The following is a 23883-nucleotide window of genomic DNA, read 5'->3' on the forward strand; positions in this document are numbered from 1 at the left end:
TAGGCAAGCTGTTCTACTGGTTAATCGTCCTCAATGTTAGGAAGTTTCTCCTTAATTCCAGGGTCACTGAGACATTGAGTCTAAATGTCTGCTCAATGCAGGAACCATATTTAAGCAGCTTCTTCCACAAGACGGTTAGAAGTGTCAAGTAAGAGCTGGACAAAGAGAACCCCTCCTTCCCTAGATAATCCGTTCCATTGATAAATTGAATTCCACCAGAACTTGCCTATATTTGGCTTTAGTGCATTGTTCTATGCCTATGCTATGGGACAATTTCTTATTTTTTTTATTACATGTCTATGGAGATTCTCAGTCATCCTGGTCATGGTTGTTCCAAAGGTACTTTTTCAAGAGGCAACTGGACTTTCTGGTTTTTCTTTTCTTCTTAAAAGACAAAGGTCACTCTTTTGAAGACAGCAAAGTCCACTTTTTGGGTGGAGAGGACCACTGGTTTGAAAGAGGCCATCTATGTAATAATGATGAAACTCTACCCACACCAGAGGTGGGTTTCAGCAGGTTCTGACCAGTTCTGGAGAACCGGTAGCAGAAATTTTGAGTAGTTCGGAGAACCGGTAGTAAAAATTCTGACTGGCCCCGCCCCCACCTATTCTCTGTCTAGTCACTCACATCGAGGGGTGCCTTGCCAGCCTCTACTTGCCACTCTAAGCAGCCACCATGAGAAAAAGTTGGCAAAACAGCTGGCTCAGTTCAAATTGGATCTGGCCGAGACGGAGGCTCAGCAGAAGCACCTCACTGAGGACTAGGAGCATAGGCTTTCCAAGCCGAGGGAAGACCTGCAGGAGTGCAAGGCCAGGTACCGGCACCTGGAGGGTCAGCAGGTTGAGATGGTCAGCCAGTTTCCGGCCATGAGGCAATCCCACTGGAACAAGGCCCTCCAGCTCTTTGCCAACAGTGGCACTTCCCTCCAGCCTTTGCCCAAAGCCCCACACCAGGAGGCTGAAGCAGACCCCAAGTTGGAATTTCTGCCCCCTCTGACCCACACAAAAAGACCCTGAAGGGGGAGACTCTCTGCAGCAACACAAATGTTCATTGCACATATCTGTCCCAGGGGCCATAGTTTAAGGACCCCTGATTTAGTGCAATATAAAAAATACAAATAATTTTTCTGCAGACAACCAAAATTTTCTTGCGGACCACCAGTTGGTGACCGCTGCTCTGGAGGCCAGAAAAGGGCCTGTTTCTGGCCTTCCTGAACTTCCAGTAGGTCCGTTTTTCACCTCCCCGAGACTCCTTGTGTGCCCTGCACTTACCTGCATCCAAAACGGGCCGCATGGGGACTTCTGGGAGAGGAGCAGAGGGGTGGGCAGAGCCAGCCAGGAGTGGGATTTGGGGGGTTCTCCAAACTGCACAGAATCTTAGCTAGAGGTTCTCCTGAACCCCTGTAAACCCCCAGCAGCCAACCCCTGATCATCAGTATGTATCTTCATAAGACATGGTCTTCATTATTATCATCTTGATTGTTCTCCTTTGAATCCTGGAAATATGTCTAGGATTCCATCGGTCCCATCATCCAACACAGAATGCTTCTCTCAAGTTCTTCACATTCCTGCCTCTCCCGATTCCCTGAGTCCCTTTGGAGAATAATTCAAGAGTTCTTCAAGCTATAACAGCAGATGGGATGAAAAAGCAATATCGAAAGGATGTTCCTAATTTTGTTCATAAAATATTGGAGAGCATGGCTAATTCGTTCTTTGAGAGCTTGTCTCTCTCTCTCTTTTTTTTTTTCACCTGCCATGCAGGCAAAATCATGAATTTTTTTTTAAAAAATTGCCTTGTAATCCTTCAATGACTTTTGAAAGGCTCCTGCTAAGTTTTTCTTGTTAGGCAGCCAACTCCTGTACCTTTAACAACAGCCTGACAAAGGCAAATGTAGCAGATCCATCACTTTTATATTCATGCTGGGAATAGTTTTGCTTTGCTTAATTTCTTCAGGCTGCAGTAAAAAAAAAAATCCTAAAAAGAAAAGAAGGAAAAAGTGACAATTTGAGTTTCTGAACAGAAAGGACAGCTGATGATGCAGAATTTGCAATGGTCAAAAAAACACTGGCAGGAGAAGAGATTGGAGGATTTTTTTGGCTTGTCTGATACCAGTAATTATTTATTTATTTGTATCCTGCATTATTTTTAAAAATGACTAAAAGGCAGCAAACACAACCAACACATCTTTCTCCTCTTATTTTCCTCTCAACAACAACCCGGTGAGGTTGAATTGGGTTGAGAGTGAGTGAATGGCCCAAAGTCGCTCAACTGGCTTTCATGACTGACGCAGGACTTGAACTCATGGCCTTCTGCTTTCTAGTCTGGTGCTTTAACCACTCAACCAAACTAACTCTTGTGAGAATTTAGCCTTTGCCTGGCTCCACTATTTGCTAATTTACTCAGTTGTGCAATTACACTCAAGAATCTTGAATATGATGGTGGGTTTTTTTCGTAACCCACCCTTTAAACTCCAAATCTTTTTAAAGGGAAATATCAGAGTTTGGGCAAGGAAAATCCTGCATGCAAATTTATTTATTTATTTATTCATTGATTTAATTCACAATTTTGGTGCCAAATATATATATATTTGTTTGTTTTCGTAGGTTTTCACGGGTATATGTGTATATGTTCCAGCATAACTCTGGAACACCTCAAGCAATTTTCAACCAAACTTGTTACACAGATGCCTTGCTCTCTGGAAAAAAATACTGTGGGGGTAAGACATCCCTAACTCCCCTTGGGGGGGGTGTTCTGTTAAGATACAGCCTGTTGTGCCTTAAAATGGCTTCTACTGTACTGCCTTAAAATGGCTTCAATTGTGTAGCACAGTGGAGTTGCCATGGTAACAGCTTCACAGTATTCCATAAGGGGGCTCCCTCTGGTAAGGGAGAAAATCCAATATTAGAAATTACGTTTGGTCCAGACATTTTCAACAAGGCTTTGATTATTCTTGAGGACAAATGTATGGCCGTGATCAATAAAACATTACTGCAACTCAGCCGGCCTCCACCACTACGAGACCGACATGACATACTTCACACAAATTACATACGAGAAAAGAACTACAACATCGAACACCTTAGTGCATATATCGCAGACAAGAAGTCACTTCTAAATCAAGATCAGAAAAAAACATACCAAATGATCAGGATCAGCTAGCAAAACAACAAGGTGGTATCCTTTTACTTGACGCTTCTGGGTGCACAGGGAAAACATTTTTAACTAATTTAATTCTCCCTGAAATCAGGGCTCAGGATGAAGTTGTTCTTCCTGTCTAATACAGGATTGGGATAAATAAATAGCCAGGCAACGCCGGGTTATCAGTTGGTTTTCAATAAACTAGACCAGAACAAATTAAAAAAAGAATAATGAAACAAATATAAGAATGCAATTTAGACCACATATCAAATCATAAAACTTCTCAAACAAGGGAGTTCCATCCACCCTATTCCAAGACCTTGGAAATTATATTTTCAAGCCTAAAATGAGTTCAACATGATCTCTTGCTCTCTGGACATAAGATTGCTTTTCCTGAGTCTGTTCACCAGAATTGTGGTCATACTGGAATCTTCTGACGGTACAAGGTTTTGTGAGAGGAACCAGCATCAATTGTGACTTTCCTTTGTTGATGACATAATCAAGCAACACTATTAACATTCTAAGATCAAAATCAAAACAAGATATTTGCAGTGGATTCAAGAGGCAATCCAAATGCAAGTCCAATCCAAATTCATGATGAGCTACAGGCAATAAGCATTTTCAGGGCTCAAAAAATCATGACAGTTTCAAAGACCATTGTCTTAAGATGAAGACACAAACATCTGCTAAACAAATAATTCCCTCAACACTGTCAAACTATTTACTATTAATCTTCTCATCGTTCCCATCACCCATCTCCTTCCACTTATGATTGTAACTTTGTTGCTTGTATCCTTGCGATTTATACTGTAATTGATTGTTTCCTGATTGCTTAATTGTAGCCTATAACTATCATTAAGTGTTGTAGTACCTTGATGAAGGTATCTTTTATGTACAATGAGAGCATATGCACCAAGACAAACTCCTTGTGTGTCCAATCACACTTGGCCAATAAAAAATTCTATTCTATTCTATTCTATTCTATTCTATTCATCTGACCAGGCTTGAATGAAAGTTTTTCCAAATAAGAGTAATCTGTTTTAGAAGATCCGACCCCTTCCTTTCTAGTCTGGTGCAGCCAGGTCTGATTGTAGACATCAGACAACCTCAAAGTCATGCATAATAGAACTTTCCTTCCAAGTCACTACCATCTTTGACTTTTAGCATGATGTAGGCAGTCCAAACTAGATAAACGTCAGAGTCTACTTGTAAGGAATCATAAGCAATACAGTATTATTTTGTCTCCTTTTTGATAGTGGCCTCTGGTTTCTCAAATTCAGAGCCACCTAAAGTTCTGATGAAGCTTTACGTATTAAGAATACAACTTGCTGCTGAATAGAATAGAATAGAATAGAATAGAATAGAATAGAATAGAATAGAATAGAATAGAATAGAATAGAATAGAATAGAATAGAATAGAATAGAATCGAATTTTTTATTGGCCAAGTATGATTGGACACCCAAGGAATTTGTCTTGATCCATATGCTCTCAGTGTACATAAAAGAAAAGATACCTTCATCAAGGTACAACACTTAATGATAGTCATAGGGTACAAATAAGCAATCAAGAAACAATCAATATCAATATAAATTGTAAGTATACAAGCAACAAAGTTATAGTCATACAGTCATAAGTGGAAGGAGATGGGAACGATGAGAAGATTAATAGTAGTACAGATTTAATAAATAGTTTGACAGTGTGGAGGGAATTATTTATTTAGCAGAGTGATGGCATTCGGGGAAAAACTGTTCTTGTGTCTAGTTGTGTGCAGTGAAGGGTTGAACTAGAAGACCTCCAAGGTCCCTTCCAACTCTGATGTTCAAAGTTACATAAGAACTTTAGGAGTAGAGTTATCCTTGACCTACGACCACAATTGAGGCCAACATTTCTGTTGCTAAGCAAAACATTTGTTAGGTGAGTTTTGTCCCATTTGACACCTTGTCTTGCCACATTTGTTAAGTGAATCACTGCAGTTGTTAATAACACAGTTATGAAATGAATCTGGCTTCCACGTTGGCTTTACTTGTCAGTTGTTCGCAAAAGGTGATCACTGCCTATTGATTTCTCCGTGAATATTATTTTTTTTATATTTATGGTTATGAACATCACCAGTTGCAATATTGATGGTTATATAAACGTCATAAATATGAGTCAGTTTAGGAATTATTTTAGATTATGATTGTTAGTTTTGATACCCTGCATTTTGTTCTGGGAAGTCGGGGTGGGGGGTGGGGGGCAAGGGGGAGGGGAATTGGGGGGTTGAGGCTAGAGATGGAGTGATGGTTAATGTACAGGGATTATTGAAGATGTATAAATATAATTAATGTAGGGTCGGGTCTGCCCAGTTACCATTTTAGAACGGTGGGGAGGGAGAAAAGAGAGAGTAGGAGGTAGGAAAGAGGAGAAGAGGAAGGAAGAGGGGTAGAAGAGGGAGAAGGAAGGTGGAGGGTGGAGGGAGGAGAGGATGTAGATAAGAGAAGGAGAGGAAGGTTTGGAAAGAAGGTAGAAGAAGGTAGAAGAGGGAAGAGAGTTAAAAAGGGGGGTGGTGACTGGGCAAGCCCGACTAATTGTATATAATTGTACATTGGATGAATTATTTGATATGATTGTAAAAATAAAACTTTTTTATAAAAATAAATAAATAAATAAATAAATAAATATGAGTCAGTTGCCCAGCATCTGAATTTTGATCACATGACCATGGGGATCCTGCAATGGTTATCAGTTTGAAAAAATGGTCATAAGTCAGTGGTGAAATGTAAAATTTGTTACTACCGGTTCTGTGGGCGTGGCTTGGTGGTGGGGGTAATGTGACTGGGTGGGTGTGGCCAACTTTTTTCTTTTTTTACTTTTAAAAGCATTTTTTCTACAACCTCTTCGGCTGAAGAGGTTGTAAAAAAATGCTTTTAAAAGGCTCTGATGATCAGGCAACTCAGCTGGGATCGCCAGAGGAGCCTTTTAAAAACATTTTTTCTACAACTTCTTCAGCCGAAGAGGTTGTAAAAAAAATGCTTTTAAAAGCCTCTGATGATCCCAGCTGAGCTGCGCAATCATCAGAGGCTTTTTTTTACTTTTAAAAGCATTTTTTTCGGCTGAAGAAAAAATGCTTTTAAAAGTAAAAAAAACCTCTGATGATCGCGCAGCTCAGCTGGGCATGGGGGTGGAGGGATTTTTGCTGCCGGTTCTCTGAACCACCCGCCGCCATCGCTACGGTCCAAATCGGGAGCATTTCACCCCTGTCATAAGTTCCTTTTTTCAATGCCTTTGTAACTTTGAATAGTCACTAAATGAATTGCTGTAAGTCAAGGACTACCTGTACTTGGACCTGAGGCACAAGAGCCCTGTACTAATTTGTTGCAAAGCCCTAGAAAGGGATCAGTTACGGAGGTGAAATCCAGCAGGTTCTGACAGGTTCTAGAGAACCAGTAGCGGAAATTTTGAGTAGTTCGGAGAACCAGCAAATACCACCTCTAGCTGGCCCCAGAGGGGGGTGGGAATGGAGATTTTGCAATATCCTTCCCCTAGGAGTGGGGAGGGAATGGGGATTTTGCAGTATCCTTCCCCTACCATGTCCACCAAGCTACACCACACCCACCAAGCCACGCCCACAGAACCGGTAGTAAAAAGAAATTGAATTTCACACCGATCAGTTAGTTACTCATATAAGATTCTTGTGTCTCTTCCTGCAATCTATGAAGCAGAATGGGGAAAGAGAAAAAGAATGGAAAGAAGAGAGAGAAGACTAGAGCTACCACTGAGAGAAAGAGGGAATATAAAGAAAGAAAAGTAGTTCTGACAACTTATCCCAGCAAGCAGGAGCCCCCAACAGATTCCTTCTTAAGCAATGTGGCTTCAGACCCAGCCTATACTTGACCTTCTCTTTAATAGCAGCCAGCCATAAATAAGAAATACAAGACTGGTATGGCATTTTACATTACTTGTTCTCAGACTGTAGTGTGGATATATTGCCATATTACATGGATATTTCATTCTCTTTTTATGGCTAATAGCCATGAAAGCTGACAGCCCTCTCTTCTGAAATTTTACATTTTATTGTTCTATCACTTTTTTTCTCACTTTATTAATGCTTTTGGAAGCAGTGTTCTAATAACAGAACTTCTCCAATTGGGTATATGATAGATAATATTTTTAATCTCCAGGGACAGATGAATTACATCCCAAATGAAAGATACTCTGCCCTAATCTTTATATATCAACTACACAGAATTATAGTAGAATAGTAGAACATCAACCGGTATGTTACTTGAGAAAAATATAGTAGATTATGGGGATGCTGTAGATGTAATTTATCTTGGTTTTGGAAAAGTGCTTGGCAAAATATCCCACAATATTCTGATAAGAAAGCGAGTTAAGTTTAGTTTGATTATATGACAATTAAATGGTTGGTTGATCATAAAAAGGTAGCGCTTCCCCTTGACATATGTGCTAGTCGTTCCCGACTCTAGGGGGCGGTTCTCATCTCCGTTTCAAAGCTGAAGAGCCAGCGCTGTCCGAAGATGTCTCTGTGGTCATATGGCTGGCATAACTTAACCCCAAAGGCACATGGAACACTGTTACCTTCCCACAAAAGGTGGTCCCTATTTTTCTACTTGCATTTTTTACATGCTTTCAAACTGCTAGGTTGACAGAAGCTGGGACAAGTAACGGGAGCTTACCCCGTTATGCAGCACTAGGGATTCGAACCGCTGAACTGCCAACCTTTCAATCGACAAGTTCAGCGTCCTACCCATTGAGCCACCACGTCACCGGTTGATCATAGTGAAAGTATAATCCATGATTTTTCATTAAACTGGAGAGAGCTATCGGTGAGTTGCGAAAGATGTGTAGGTAAAGGGATCTTCTCAACTAAAAGTTAACACCTAAGAGTTAGATAAGGGTCAACAGAATTCGACATAGTCTTTTTGTGGCTATGCAGGGATTCTAGGCTGATCCCTCTTTTGATTCCACCACTCAGGTTCTGCCATTCCTTCCCCTACATTATCAACTGCACAGGATTCAGTCCTAGACACTGTGCTGTTCAGTTTTATTTTTAAACTAAATTTTATTAAGTTTCATTACGAGATAAGAATATAGGAAAAACGTTTTAAAAAACGAGAGAGAGAAAAGGTGCAGAGAAAAACAGTGATGGTGTCCCACTTTTTTCTGTGCAATAGAATGCAAAAAACAAAACAAAAACCTAAGCCTCAATTTTTTGCTTTATATTTCACTGGTTGCAAAATCATTCTAATCATCAAAACCTAAAATCAAGGTTTTCTTTTTCTTTTCTTTCTTTTCTGTTCTTTTTTTTTTTTTTGGTTTGAGCAGAAAGTCCAGAAGTGGTTTCCAAGTAGACAAAACTAGAAAAATACTTTTCTTTAATCAAAACATTCAATTTCACCATTTCCATTAGCTCCATCACATTTGCCATCCATTCTTCAGTTAGCATGTCTTTCCATTTTTGAGCATATAAGAATAGAATAGAATAGAATAGAATAGAATAGAATAGAATAGAATAGAATAGAATAGAATAGAATAGAATAGAATTTTTTTATTGGCCAAGTGTGATTGGATGCACAAGGAATTTGTCTTTGGTGCATAGGCTCTCAGTGTACATAAAAGAAAAGATATCTTCATCAAGGTACAACACTTACAACACTTAATGATAGTCATAGGGTACAAATTTAGCACTTAATTTAAGAAATTTAACACTTAACACTCCTGCTGCTGTCAATATATATGGTCCCAGTATTTCTTTGCTTTATCGTAACTCCATCAGAGATGATAAAAAGTACCTTTCATTGCAGTTTTAGTAATGATTTCAAAGAAGAGGCTAAATACTTAGGAGATTTGCAGGTGACACAACATTGCCTGAGATAGTTAATATTTTAAAAGACAGGAAAAAAAAGATTCAAAAGGAATTTAACAGGTTAAAACCGATCTGATAATAATAGAATTAAATTTAATAGAGACAAGTGACGTCTTCTCTAAAGGTAGATCTTGATTTATGACCACAATTTAGCCAAAGATTTCTGTTGTGAAGTGAAACATTTGTTAAGTGAGTTTTGCTTGCCCCATTTTACGACTTTCTTGCCACAGTTGTAAAGTGAATCACTGAAGTTGTTAAATTAGGAACATGGTTGTTAAGTGAAACTGGCTTCCCCATTGACTTTGCTTGCCAGAAGGTTGCAAAAGGACACTTCAACTGTCGTGAATATGAGTCAGTCGACAAGCATCTGAATTTTTTTTTATTTTTTTTTTATTCAAAAAGTTTTACAAAATTTTTTCCCCTTTCCCCTCCTCTCCCTCCCTTCACAACCCCTCCCCCGACTTCCCGGAACGGGCACAAGGTATAGTTAAAAATAAAACAAACATATGCTAAAAAATTTTCATCCCAACTTAATTATACCCCTACAATCATCGATTCCTAACTTCCGCCAAAAACAATCAAGAATAATACATCATAATCATTCAAAAACAGTCTGATAACTCTTAGTCTGATATCTACGTTGAATATAGTCAATCCATTTTTTCCATTCCTTTAAGTATCTTTCTTGCTTATTGTCTTTCAAAAAGGCTGATATCTTCGCCATCTCAGCCAAATTGGCAACCTTCAATATCCATTCTTCTATTGTAGGTACCTCTTTTTTCTTCCAGTATTGTCCTATTAGTAATCTTGCTGCTGTTATTAGGTTTAAAATCAATTTAGTCTCAATTACTGTACAATCCGTAATAATTCCCAACAAAAAAAATTGCGGCAGGAACTTTATCTTCTTTTTCAAAACATTTTGTAAAATCCATCAAATTTTTATCCAAAAGGCCTTTATGTCCTTACAAGTCCACCAAATGTGAAAATATGTAGCGTCATCACAATTACATCTCCAACATTTTGCTTGCATATCTGGATACATACACAATAATTTTTTAGGATCTAGATGCCATCTATACCAAGCATCTGAATTTTGATCAAGTGACTGTGGGAATGTTGCAGCCATCATAAATGTGGAAAACGGTCATAAGTCACTTTTTTCAATCCTGTTGTGACTTTGAGCAGTCATTAAATGAACTGTTGAAATTTGAGGACTAGGTATATTTCCTTGAAAGTCCAAATGTATAAGTATTAAATGCAAATTACCTAGCCCGACAAGCTGACAGTAATACTAATAAACAATACCTTGGAACAATAGGCAATTGCAAATTGAATATCAGTCAGAAGTATGAACAATTTTAGGTTGCATTAAAAAAAGGATATATTTCAAATAATAGGAAGTAATTGTTACACATTAATATTTGTCAGATTCCCATCTGGAATAACCTGTCCAGTTCAGGATATTACATTTTAGAAAAAGAAATATTCAGAGGATTGAAATAGAGAAAAGCAATAAATATTATCAGGAGAACAGAAATGTCAATAAAAATGAATAGTAGGTTTTTATGAAAACATGCTATTTTGTCGTATTTATTTTGCTTTCTTGTTAAAGCACCTTTTTGTTAATTAAAAAACAATCAAAATACATTTTAAAAAACTACCAGCAATTTTCAGTTGCCTATGTACTGATGTTGTCATCTGAACTGGTATTGAAACATCTGTAGAAAAAGAGCCAAGTTCAAAAAACAAGGCCCCGACAATTCAACCCTGACCTACCGTATATTTATACTCTACTATTGACTGTGGTCTATGGATCACTGTTTGACATTCTTGGATATCCTGGACTACAAAATTCTATATGACCACTAGATGGCAGGGATGAGATACGGGAAATTCCAGTGTTTTGCTGCCATCTAGCAGACATTTGAATTCTTTGCAGACCAGATGTGTTGCTTTTGTTAGAAATTAAGTGCTATGTGCAATCCGAACACAGACTGAAGGAAATTGACATGTTTAGCTTTGAAAAGAGAAGGCTGAAGTGGAGGAATGCCAAACCCCTTTAAATGTCATGCAGAAGAAAGTCAAGACCAGCTCTCCTTCAAAACATAGGAACCCTCACCACATCTCTGACATCAATACAATTGAACGTGTCCAGAAATATTTTATAAGAAGAGTTCTCCATTCCTCTGAAAACAATAAAATACCTTATCCCACCAGACTTGAAATCCTAGGCTTAGAAAACTTGGAACTCCGTCGCCTTCGACAAGACCTAAGTTTAACTCACAGAATCATCTATTGTAATGTCCTTCCTGTCAAAGACTACTTCAGCTTTAATTGCAATAATACTAGAGCAACTAATAGATTTAAACTTAATGTCAACCATTTTAATCTAGATTGCAGAAAATATGACTTCTGTAACAGAATCATCAGTGCTTGGAACACTTTACCTGACTCTGTGGTCTCTTCCCATAATCCCAAAAGCTTTAACCAAAAACTTTCTACTATTGACCTCACCCCATTCCTAAGAGGACCATAAGGGGCGTGCATAAGCGCACAAACGTGCCTACCGTTCCTGTCCTATTGTTTTTCTTTTCTTCTTCCTATATATATATATGCTTATACCTCCTTATATTTACTCATATAAGTGTTTATATACTATATAATCTTTTTGTATGATACCTACATATATTGTTGTGACAAAATAAATAAATAAATAAATAAATAAATAAATAAATAAATAAATAAATAAAATAATACATTTAAATTGCTGGAAGGGAGAGTTCAATTATATGGGGGGGGGAACCCTAACAGTAAAAGCAGCCGCACAGCAGAACCAATTACACAAGAAAGTGGTAGCTTCCGTTTGCTAGTTATGTTCAGACGATGGAGAGGGATTTGTTGTTGATCCTTTAATTTTAGTTCTTGCACTGAACGGAGAGGTTGGGAGGATGTCTAAATGGCTTCTTCCAACTCTATGATTCTACACACCCTAATAATACCTTTCCAAAGCCGTTTAAGCTAGAGGCCATCACTGTCATTTCTGGCACTGAATTCCATCCAACCATTTTCCAGGGTTTGAAGTAGCCATCCTTTAACATGGATTAAAGCTGACACTGTTCTTTACCATTTTGCCTGCAAGGATTCTGGGAGATGGGAGATTTTCAGTTCAACAATAGAAAGAGATGTTCAGCTGGAGAAAACATCAAATTGTATACATAAATAAAGAAAGACAATTTAAATCTCCAGCAACATACCAAGAACAAACCAGGGGTGAAATCTACTTACCTTCCTTACGGTTCAGAAGTGCACACATTACATGCATGCGCAGACCTCCTGCGCATGCGCAGAAGGTAAAAAACACATTACTTCCTGGTTAAAACCAGGAAGGGTAGGCTACCAGATCGCCGAACTACCAGCCACGATCGCTACCAGATCACATGATCCGGTCCGGTCCGGGAGCATTTCACCCCTGGAACAAACCCTCAATCCTAAATTGCATTAACAGGGGTATTCAATCAAGATTGTGTGAGGTACTAATAAAAAGGTAAAGGTTCCCCTCGCACATACGTGCTAGTCATTGCCGACTCTAGGGGGCGGTGCTCATCTCCGTTACAAAGCCGAAGAGCCAGCGCTGTCTGAAGACGTCTCCGTGGTCATGTGGCTCATGTGTCCACTGAGCTTGTCGATCGAAAGGTCAGCAGCTCAGCGGTTCGAATCCCTAGTGCTGCCGTGTAACGGGGTGAGCTCCCGTTACTTGTCCCAGCTTCTGCCAACCTAGCAGTTTCGAAAGCACATTAAAATGCAAGTAGAAAAAATAGGGACCACCTTTGGTGGGAAGGTAACAGCGCTCCGTGCGCCTTTGGCGTTGAGTCATGCCGGCCACATGACCACGGAGGTACTAATACCACTCGATAAAGCAGGGGGGAAATCCATCAAGTTCTGACAGGTTCTGGAGAACCGGTAGGGGAAATTTTGAGCAGTTTGGAGAACTGGCAGCGGAAGTTTGGAGTAGTTTGGAGAACTGGTAAATGCCACCTTGGGCGGGCCCCAGAGTGGGGTGGGAATGAGATTTTGCAATATCCTTCCCCTGGAGGTTTTTTTTTGTTTTTTTTACATTTATACCCCGCCCTTCTCCGAAGACTCAGGGCAGCTTACAATGTATAAGGCAAAAATTGGAATTCACTACTACTATAAAGCCTTAGTAAGAGCACACCTGAAATACTGCATCCCATTTTGGTCACCACCCCATAAAAAATATTTTAAAACTCCAGAAAGAGTGCAGAGAAGAGCAAAAAAGATGATCAGGGGACTGGGAGCTAAAACCAAAGAAAGGTTGCAAGTACTGAACGTGGCTGGTCTGGTGAAGAGAAGGACCAGGAAAGATATGATAGCAGTTTTTTTCCAATACTTGAGGGGTGGCCACAGAGAGGAGGGGGTCAAGCTATTTTCCAAAGCACCTGAAGGCCAGACAAGGAATAATGGATGGAAACCGATCAAGGAGCAGTGGTGAAATTCAAGTTTTTTTACTACGGGTTCTGTGGGCGTGGCTTGGTGGGTGTGGTGTGGCTTGGTGGGCGTGGCAGGGGAAGGATACTGCAAAATCTCCATTCCCTCCCCACTCCTCGGGGAAGGATATTACAAAAACTCCATTCCCACCCCACTCTGGGGCCAGAAAGAGGTGGTATTTGCCAGTTCTCCAAACTACTCAAAATTTCCGCTACCGATTCTCCAGAACCTGTTGGAACCTAGTGGATTATACCCTTGTCAAGGAGAGATTCAACCTAGAAATAAGGAGAAATTTTCTGCCAGTGAGAGCCATCAACCAATGGAACAGAAGTTGCCTTCAGAAGTTGTGGGAGCCACATCACTGAAAGCTTTCAAGAAGAGACTGGACTGCCACCTGTCAGAAATAGTGTAGGGTCTCCTGCTTGGGTGGGGGAATTGGACTAGATGACTAGAAAGATACCTTCCAACTCTGTTATTCTATTCTATTTCTTAGACAGAGATTTGTCTGAGAAATGTGTGTGAAACAGGGCAAAAAAGCAGGAAGTTCCTCAAGCAGTTTTGTAAGCTTGTGGTATACAGGTTTTGATTACAAGGGCTGGCTAACTAAGAGCAGAGCAGAAAACGGGCCCACAGAATAATATTATTTGATGGTTCAGTCTTAACAAGAACACACTGATTGCAGGGAGGGTCTCACAAAGAGGTGAAGCAAAAGGCAGCCGACACTATGATCTCTTGACAAACAGAAGGCTACGTGTATTGGAAAGAGCAATTCCAGCAACTCATTGTTGGCTTCGAAATTAATAGCACAAGCAGCCCAAGGAATTCTCGGTGTCATTGTCAGGGACACAATGGAAATAAGGTAAATCCGGTAACACTTTTTATAATGAGAGAGGCAATTAGATTGGAAGGAATGCAGTCCAAATCAAAAGTGCCACTAGACTGGTTTTGTGTGTATCTGTGGAGTGAGAGGGAACGAGAGAAACGATGAGTGATTAGGACAGATACAAGAGTTAGAACGTCAAATATATCTACTACTGAATTACAAATGAGAAAGGGTAAGGATGCATTCATTCAGAATAGAATAACAGAGTCGGAAAGGTCCTTGGAGGTCTTCTAGTCCCACTCCCTGCTCAAGCAGGAGTGTTGTGGTCCTCCAGCAGCCTGCCGAGCTGGCAACGGAGTCAGACAGCGATGAGGCTGAGGAAGAACATGGGTCAGTCCTGGAGGATGGGGAAGGCCCGGATGAGGGCTCTCCGTCTGAAGCAGAGATGGGGCCAGGGCCATCGGGGAGTGATGTGAGGACTCCAGAGCCTCCAGAGGCTGACAGTAGTGAGGCAGAGGAACAGGAGGAGCCTGTTCCTAATGCACGCATGAGAAGAGCTGCCAGAAGACAAAAGCAGCTACAACAAAGAGGATGACTCAGGAGTAGGGCCAAGAGATGATTGGCCCCTCCCATAAGGCTTAAAAGACCAGCAACGGCGTTTGGGCTCTTTGCCGGAAAACAACGTTGATAGCTTTGTCTTGTTGCATTTGTTTCGTATCGGTGTCTTCTGAACTTTTGCCAAGAAAGGCCTTTGGCAGTTTGCCTAATTGGACCAAGGTTGGTGATAGGACTGAGGAATTGTGTTGGGAGGAATTTGCTTTAATTTAGTTGGACTACGCTGAGAATAAGTTAATTCTCAGCTGTTCTAATAAAGTTTGTTTGTTTTTACACTGACTGAGTTTCCTACTACCTACTTGGACCTGGGTCACAACAAGGAAACCTTATACCATTTCAGACAAATGGTTGTCCAATCTCTTCTTAAAAATCTCCAGTGATGGAGCATTCACAACTTCCGAAGGCAAGCCATTCCACCGATTAATTGTTCTAACTGTCAGGAAATTTCTCCTTAGTTCTAGGTTATTTTTCTTCTTGGTTAGTTTCCATCTGTTGCTTCTTGTCCTGCCTTCAGGTGCTTTGGAGAATATGTTGACCCCCTCTTCTTTGTGGCAGCCTTTTAGATATTGGGACACTGTTGTTTTGTTTGTTTTGTTTGTTTTGTTTACATTTATATCCCACCCTTCTCCGAAGACTCAGGGCGGCTTACAGTGTATAAGGCAATAGTCTCATTCTATTTGTATATTTTTACAAAGTCAACTTATTGCCCCCCCAACAATCTGGGTCCTCATTTTACCTACCTTATAAAGGATGGAAGGCTGAGTCAACCTTGGGCTGGGCTTGAACCTGCAGTAATTGCAGGCTACTGTGTTCTAATAACAGGCTCTAACAGCCTGAGCTATTACGGCCCTTCACCCTTCCTTCTCTCTCTTACGACACCTCTAACATAGGATAACTGACCTGAAACTGCCACATGTCCCCAATCCTGTTGTAACTTTGAATGGTCATTCAATGAACTGTTGTAAGTTGAAGACTATCTATACTCCTTAAAAGTCCAAATGTATTAGGGGTGAAATGCTCCCAGTTCGGACCGGATTGCGTGATCTGGTAGTGATGGGAGCAGATAGTTCGGAGAACCGGTAGCAAAAATCCCTGCCCCCCCCCACCGCTCACACCTCGCTGTTCCTCTTCTCAGTCCCTGAAGCTCTCAGTGGTGATATAGCTGCAAAAGGCCTTAAATGACTGCCAAGGTGCTTCAAAGGGCCACACTACAGCTGATCAGTGCTGTAGGTGGCTAGTAGACCGGTGCCTCTATTTTTAAAGAAGGTAGACTGGTGCGCTCCTAAAAAAAGGCAATTAATAGACCGGTGCCTCTATTTTTAAAGAAGGTAGACCAGTGCGCTCCCAAGTTTTGTATACTTTATTATTTTTATTATTTATTATTATTCGCCATGCCCAGTCAGTCACCTGACCATCAAGCCACGCCCACCAATTAAGCCATGCCCACAGAACCGGTAGGGAAACTTTTTAGATTTCACCCCTAAAATGTATAAGTATTAAATGCAGATTGCCTAGCCTGACAACCTGATAGCAATACTAATAAACAATAACTTGGAACAATAGTCAATTGCATATTGAATATCAGTCAGAAGTATGAACAATTTTAGGTCAAAAGTTTTCCAATAACACATTTTTTGAGAACAGAGAGTACAGTTTCCCATCCTTTTGATGAAGGAACCCCAAAAACAGGATAAGATAAGTCCCCAAGTTGTTGTATCTGTCTGGTTTGGTTCTGCAACCCAACAAGAAAAACACAGACTTCAGAGGATAATTAGAACTGCAGAAAAAATAATTGCTACCAACCTGCCTTCCATTGAGGACCTGTATACTGCACGAATCAAGAAGAGGGCCGTGAAAATATTTGCAGATCCCTCGCATCCTGGACATAAACTGTTTCAACTCCTACCCTCAAAACGACGCTATAGAGCACTGCACACCAGAACAATTAGACACAAGAACAGTTTTTTCCCGAAGGCCATCACTCTGCTAAACAAATAATTCCCTCAACACTGTCAGACTATTTACTGAATCTGCACTACTATTAATAGTTTCATAGTTCCCATCACCAATCTCTTTCCACTTATGACTGTATAACTATAACTTGTTGCTGGCAATCCTTATGATTTATATTGATTGATATTGATATATTGACCATCAATTGTGTTGTAAATGTTGTACCTTGATGAACGTATCTTTTCTTTTATGTACACTGAGAGCATATGCACCAAGACAAATTCCTTGTGTGTCCAATCACACTTGGCCAATAAAATTCTATTCTATTCTATTCTATTCTATTCTATTCTATTCTATTCTATTCTATTCTATCTGTGCCCTACTAAAACTCTTGTATGGAACAACAGTTTAAGGAAGCAGAAGGCTTTTTCTATTATAAACTCATGGTAAATAAATAAATTTTGCACAATCCTGAAAAACATGAAACACTGGTTTACACAATCCCAAAAACAATTGTACAAGCTATTCCTTTTTTTTTTTCATTAAAAACATTTCAAAACAATCACACCTCCAATATTTATTTATCTAGATGGGGTTTTTCTAAACTGTGTTTTGTACATCCTAGAATTCCGTAATTGTGCATTTCCATGATAGATTTTAAAAGTTCATTTGAACACTGCATTTCTACCTAGAGTACTTTGCCTCTTGATTCAAGGTTTCCAGGAATATTTTTTTTAAAAAAATATATTCCATAGCCTGAAAAAGAAAATGGAAACCCCTGATCTAGGAAATGCATTTTATTGCACCCCATTGTTAGCTTTGCTCTGTAAAATTTGGCTTCCAGCAAATTTCAGCAATTCACTGTCTGGAAGGTTTGAGCAATTGAGGAAAAATAGGGTTGGGGTTGAAAGCACCCTGCAGGCTTCAAACTGCCAATCTTGCTGGGTTTTTAGAAAGGTGGTTAGATATTGGTTCCTTTTAGCAGTTTTAGAAACAGGTGCATTATGGATGCTTTGTTGAAATGCAAAATTCAGTTTGCATTGGATGTGTATAAGGCCCTTGGCATAAAGCTGCACATATGTTTATTATTTGATTCATATTTATGCATATTTTAAATCTAACTTGAAGAAATAGAAATGTTAAACTCTCGGAGTCAGTTGCAATAGAAGTAGCATAGTAGTCCAATAAAATAAATGAAAAGTATGTAATAATTTTTGCTGTGGAGAATCCACAATAGCATTGATGAACTGTATTGAATCTATCACCCAAAGCCTCATATTGTCAAATCTAGTTCAGATTACTAGCCTGAGTTTTTCTGCATTGAAAACCAATTATTTTGTTTATAGTGTACTTTAAAAACATCACTAATTTAATGATTTAATTTATTTATTTAATTAATGATTTAATTTATTGTTAATGTCAATGTTTCTGTTTTAAAGCTTGGTGTTTTAATGTTTCTATTTTAATGGTCTATATTGCTATTTTGATATCGTACGCCATCCAGAAACTCTTGATGGTGAGATGGGCAGCATACAAATTTAATAAATAAAGAGTGACATTACCATTCCGGATTTTAGTAAGTTACCAGTTTTGACCTGTTGCCTTTTGGATGTGTTAATAGTCTTGCTCTCTATGTGTCCTGAAGACGTCCAAAGTGGCAATTCACACTATTTTGACTACAGTCTTATCCAGGGATTACACCCAAATGTAATAGTATAAAACCATACAATTTATCACCAGCCAATAGAATAAGGATGAAATGAACTATGGTCTACCTTTGCAGAAAGTAATTCCCTTAGATTTTGCAAGTCTTTCAGCTTCATTGTTGGAGAAGATTCCTGAAAATACTGTTCACAAGACAAAACAAAGAAACAAATGCACCATATCAACCTAGAGTTCAAATGTGAGGCATAACTAACTAAGTTCAAATCATATCACTTCAGATATGTTATCTGAAGACTTAGCTCTCTGAAAAAAGCTCTAATACTGAAAAAAGTAGAAGGAAAGACAAGAAGGGAACTGGATAAACTCATTTATAAGGGTTATGGATGCACCATTGGAAGACCTGAATAATCTGATTAGGGACAGATTGTCAAGGAGAAAATATATCTATGTGGTTGCTAGGAGCTGAAACTGACTTAATAGTACATATATAGTCCTTCAATCAAGGCAAAGACCGAGCTCCCTTTGAGAAGTCTAGGATACTGAGAAAGGTAAAAGGAACACTGGAAATTTTTAAGAAAATGTTGGATAGCCATTTGTCTGAAATGGTGTAGGGTTTCCTGCCTGGGCAGGGGGTTGGACTAGAAGATCTCCAAGGTCCCTTCCAACTCTGATATTATTATTATTATTATTATTATTATTATTATTATTATTATTATTATTATTATTATTATTATTATTATTATTATTATTATTATTATAGAAAGAGAAGGACAGGAAGAGCAACAATCAGGAAGATGGACTCATTGACATGGACAATGTGTCAATCCTGCCTCAACTTGGTCTCTCAAGTAAGAACAACCCTCGACTCCATTCTGGTGTGAAAGTTTACTTTACTAAAGGCCAAGTGGATTACAGTATAGAAAAACCAGAACTGACATCCATGCGCTAAAAATTTCTTAGTTAACTTTCCCCATCCTGTTTCTCCCCTCTGCTGGTCCCTTATTGTCCAATTTATTTGAATAAATTGTTCTGGGAATGGTGGGCTGGTTGGTGAGCCATTACATTCCTTTCCCAGGGCTTTGACCTTGAGATAGTGTCTCTGGAAGGTACAATGGGTCTTTCCCCCCACTCTTCAGTTCCCTCCCCCCATAGTTCATGGCAGATGGGCAGCCAGCAAATGTGAAGTGCAAGCGTCCGATGGCAGTTCTGACACAATGGGTCTACCATTGGAAGACCTGAAAAATCAGGTTAGAGGAGAAAATCTATCTGTGTGGTTACTAAGGGTCAAAAATGACATGATAGCACACACGAACCAAACCTCCTTTATGACTGGATACATGTCACAACAGGAGAAGAAGGCACCATAATGAAGATACTCAGTAGTTTCACATTTTTCTGTCACAAAAACATGGAGCATTACACCTGTAATAGAACTGAGAAACAAAGGAACTCTGTTAAGCAAATATATGACCGTAGTAAGCAGAAGCTATTAATTCCATGAAAAGTGACATTGAACCCACTGGGCATGTAACATCCCTTTAGCCTTTAAGCATTGGTTGGTATATAAGTCTCTGAAGTACTAAAGTGGCGATGACAAATGAATGCACGAAGCTTATCCACTTCCTCCTAGCCAAGCTTGTTCTGGATGGCACTTTTGTTTCCCAGCTCGCTGCTGAAAATCTTTTCCTTTTGCTTCTGTTCATTGTGCATAACCTTGATTGATCATTTAGACTAATTTTAGATAAAATAAATGAATGCAGCAATTTGGGGCTAATGGCTACTTTTTTTTTTCGTCCTCCAAAGTAAGACACATAAATTTAGCTTTGCCCAGAGCTGCTTCTAAATCAGAAAGATGCTATTGTCCATCTTGCAAGGTAGTCCAGGCAATAAGTCTACCCAGGAAAACTAGATCCATCTTTATTGGAAGGTTACATTAACGGAATCTGGTAACTCTGAAAGTACCCCTCCCATCCCGGATTTTTAAAAAAGGTAAAGGTTTCCCCTGTCCGGTCATGTCCGACTCTAGGGAGCGGTGCTCATCTCCATTCCTAGCTGAGGGAACCAGCGTTGTTTAAAGACACTTCCGTGGTCATGTGGCCATCATGACTATACACCAAGGAACATGGAATGCTTCCTACTGAAATGGTACCTATTTATCTACTTGCATTTGCAGACTTCTCAACTGCTAGTAGGGCAGGAGCTGGGGCAAGTAACAGGAGCTCACTCCATCATGCAGTACTTGGTCTCAAGTTGCTGACCTTCTGGTCAACAAGCCCAGAGCCTTAACTGCTTAGTCACTGTGCTCCTTATTTTGACTCTTACCTCTTATTTTGATCTCACAGGGGTCCCAGTGCTACCTCCACCTTGAGATAACATTTGCATGCCATGCTAACTCTGAGCTAATTCATTGTCTGGGTTTGTTTAATACTCTGAAGCTGCTAAAAAGTCAAATGCAAATGCAATCTTGGCTTGCATTTCTAGGAGCATGGAATCCAGATCATGGGCTGTTACCTTCCCACCGAAGTGGTACCTATTTATCTACTTGCATTTCCATACTTTCAAACTGCTAAGTGGGCAGGAGCTTGGGCAGGAACAGGAGCTTGCCCTGTCCTGCAGTACTTGGATCTCGAACTGCCAATCTTTTGGTCCACAAGCCCAGCATCTTAACTTCTAGGCCACTGTACTCCCTCATCCCTGATTTTACTCTTCTGAAAACTAAGAAAGGTCACTTCTGAGATGTTTTCTCCACCCACATGCTTCCTTTGGACTCAGATTTTCCTAATTAGACCATTATCTAGGCTGTTGCTAGTCCTCCTCATTCCTAAGTAACATTACAGGTAGTCCTTGACTTACAACAGTAACGGAGCTTGGGATTTCCATTGTACATTGTGATGGTCAAAAGTTGAGGCACCTACATGACCGATCCAATGTTAAACTTTTTGAAATAGTTGAACAAATTTGATGGTCATTAAGTGAACATCACAGTCATTAAGCAAACCCAATCCACAATGGGCAACTTTTTTGCCATAAACAGGAAGTAAATGCCAGTTTCCAGCAAAAAAAAGTCTCACAAATCGCAGTTATAGGACAACAGGACACTGTAAATGGCCATAAATACAGGCCAATTACCCAATGCTTGAAATGTGAACATGTCACCACATGGAGGGTTGGACTTTAAATCTTGTTCATAAGTAGCTTTTGGGGGGGGGGTCTGTTGTAACTTTGAACTGTCACTAAGCCACTAGTCATAAACTGAGGATTAGCATTACAGTTATCGGGAAGAGTAAAATTAGTTTTGCAAAATCAAAACACAAAAAGGGCAAAAAAAAATTTAAAATGACAAAACTAGAACTGAAATAAGAAAAAAAATATTATATATAAATAGAACACACTATCTGAAGAAGAGATACAAGGGTTTTTTAAAAAAAAAAATCCATCATATTTTTCTCCAGAATTATATTTCTACAGAGGAGGAAAAACATTGTTAATATAAAACAATTAGTCCCTTTTAATAATTTAAACAATACAGCCAAAAGACAAACAGAGGGAGTATTCTGATCCAGCTCCCCAAACACGACAAACCCTCTGACTTGAATTTAAAAGATTCCTTTATTAGGAATGGCAGCAGCCCCAGCAAAAAGTTTCTCTTGCAGGCTAACAAGTCCGTCTGGCCAGAAGATGAATAATTGTCTGCCACACCTATTCATCTCCGCCCCTTGCCTTTTATCCCCAGATCTAGGGTGGGGCTTCACTAGCAGCGGTGGCTCTTCCTTCCCAAGGATCGGCCCACGGATTTCCACTGCTCTCCTCTCCTCTGCCTTCTGCGCATCTGTGCGTCAGGCACTGGACCCAGCTGTTCCTCCTCTTCCTCATCAGCCACCTCCAGACCTGGGGGCGGTTGACTCTCCAACTGAGGGCTGACAGATGACCCAGGCTCCACCTCTGTCTCTCTCTCTCTCTCTCTCTGCCAGTTCCATTCCTTCTTCCCCCTCAGAGCTTTAAGGTTGACCCTGACTCCCACACCACCTCCTCCTCCTCCTCCTTCTCCTCCTCCTCCTCTGATTCTGCTCCTGGAGGGGCTGGTGGCCACAACAGGTAGATGCAAGCATTTCGTATTGACTCTACTCTAGAGTCCCTCCATTACAATAACATGTTTCGTATCAGCCTCAAATATAAGCTCTAGCAAGAGCGTTAATTAATTAAGCCTACATTGTATGCAGGAAAGCAACCAATGGCAAGCCTTACGCCATGGGAGGCATAGATTGACATAAAGCCATTTCTGCACACACACAAGGGGGGTGGGCTTCAAATGGTTAATGGCAACTGCCTCAGCAAACTACAGGAAACAAGAGTTCCCGATGGCATAGTAGAATGTTAGACGCAGAATTTTGACCCACCTGGTGACCCGTAGACAGCGGTGGGATTCAAATAATTTAACAACCGGTTCTCTGCCCTAATGACCAGCTGGGTGGGCGTGGCCCGGGGGTGTGACAGGCAGCACTCAGCCTCCCGCAACCCCCTGGGAGCAAACACAGGCCACGGGGGGGGGAACGCGCCACTCTCCCACCACATTTTAGTTCTAGTAGGCCTCCCCTGCAGCCTCCTGGGAGTGAAAACTGGCTGCGGGGGGCCACAGCACACACACCCCACCCCCCATGGCCCATTTTGGGCCTAGGAGGCCTCCCTGTACTTACCTTGGAGCCAAGTTAAGTGGGGTGCGTGGAGACTCCTGGAAGGGGAGGGACGGAGCTAGCCAGCAATTTAACTACCAGTTCGCCTGAACCAGCCCGAACTGGCTGAATCCCACCACTGCCCATAAATAATAAGCGTCTCTCAATGGCCGAAGAAGGCATTTTATGGCCATGATTTACAGCTGTTGGATTACTCAGGGCTGTTTTTTGGACCCATTTCGGAAGATGCTCCTTTATTCCGAAAGGCAAACACCTATCAGTTCTGCCAATGTAATTTTCTCCACAATTACAAACAAATTGGTAAATACAATTCTTAACACAGCCAAGTAAAATAGGAAGCAGATTTGAATAAATCTATTTCTCCTGATAAGAGATTTTTCAGAAATCTGTTGCGCGCATTTTTCCAGCCAGAAGAATTTCTCACAGTTTTAAATATTACTGATCAAACAAAAATGCAGTTTACTTTTCCAATTTTTTCACTAACAAGGCTGGAAGCTAACAATACGCATTGAATCGATGTCTTTACCCTGCATCAATTTAAGGTTGGATAAGAATTGATTTCATCCTGCCTTTTGCCTGAAATGGCATTTAAGGCTGAAGAATTGGGAAGAAGTCTCAAGTGAGA

Source organism: Ahaetulla prasina, chromosome 2, assembly GCF_028640845.1.
Source record: "Ahaetulla prasina isolate Xishuangbanna chromosome 2, ASM2864084v1, whole genome shotgun sequence".
Classification (NCBI taxonomy): domain Eukaryota; kingdom Metazoa; phylum Chordata; class Lepidosauria; order Squamata; family Colubridae; genus Ahaetulla; species Ahaetulla prasina.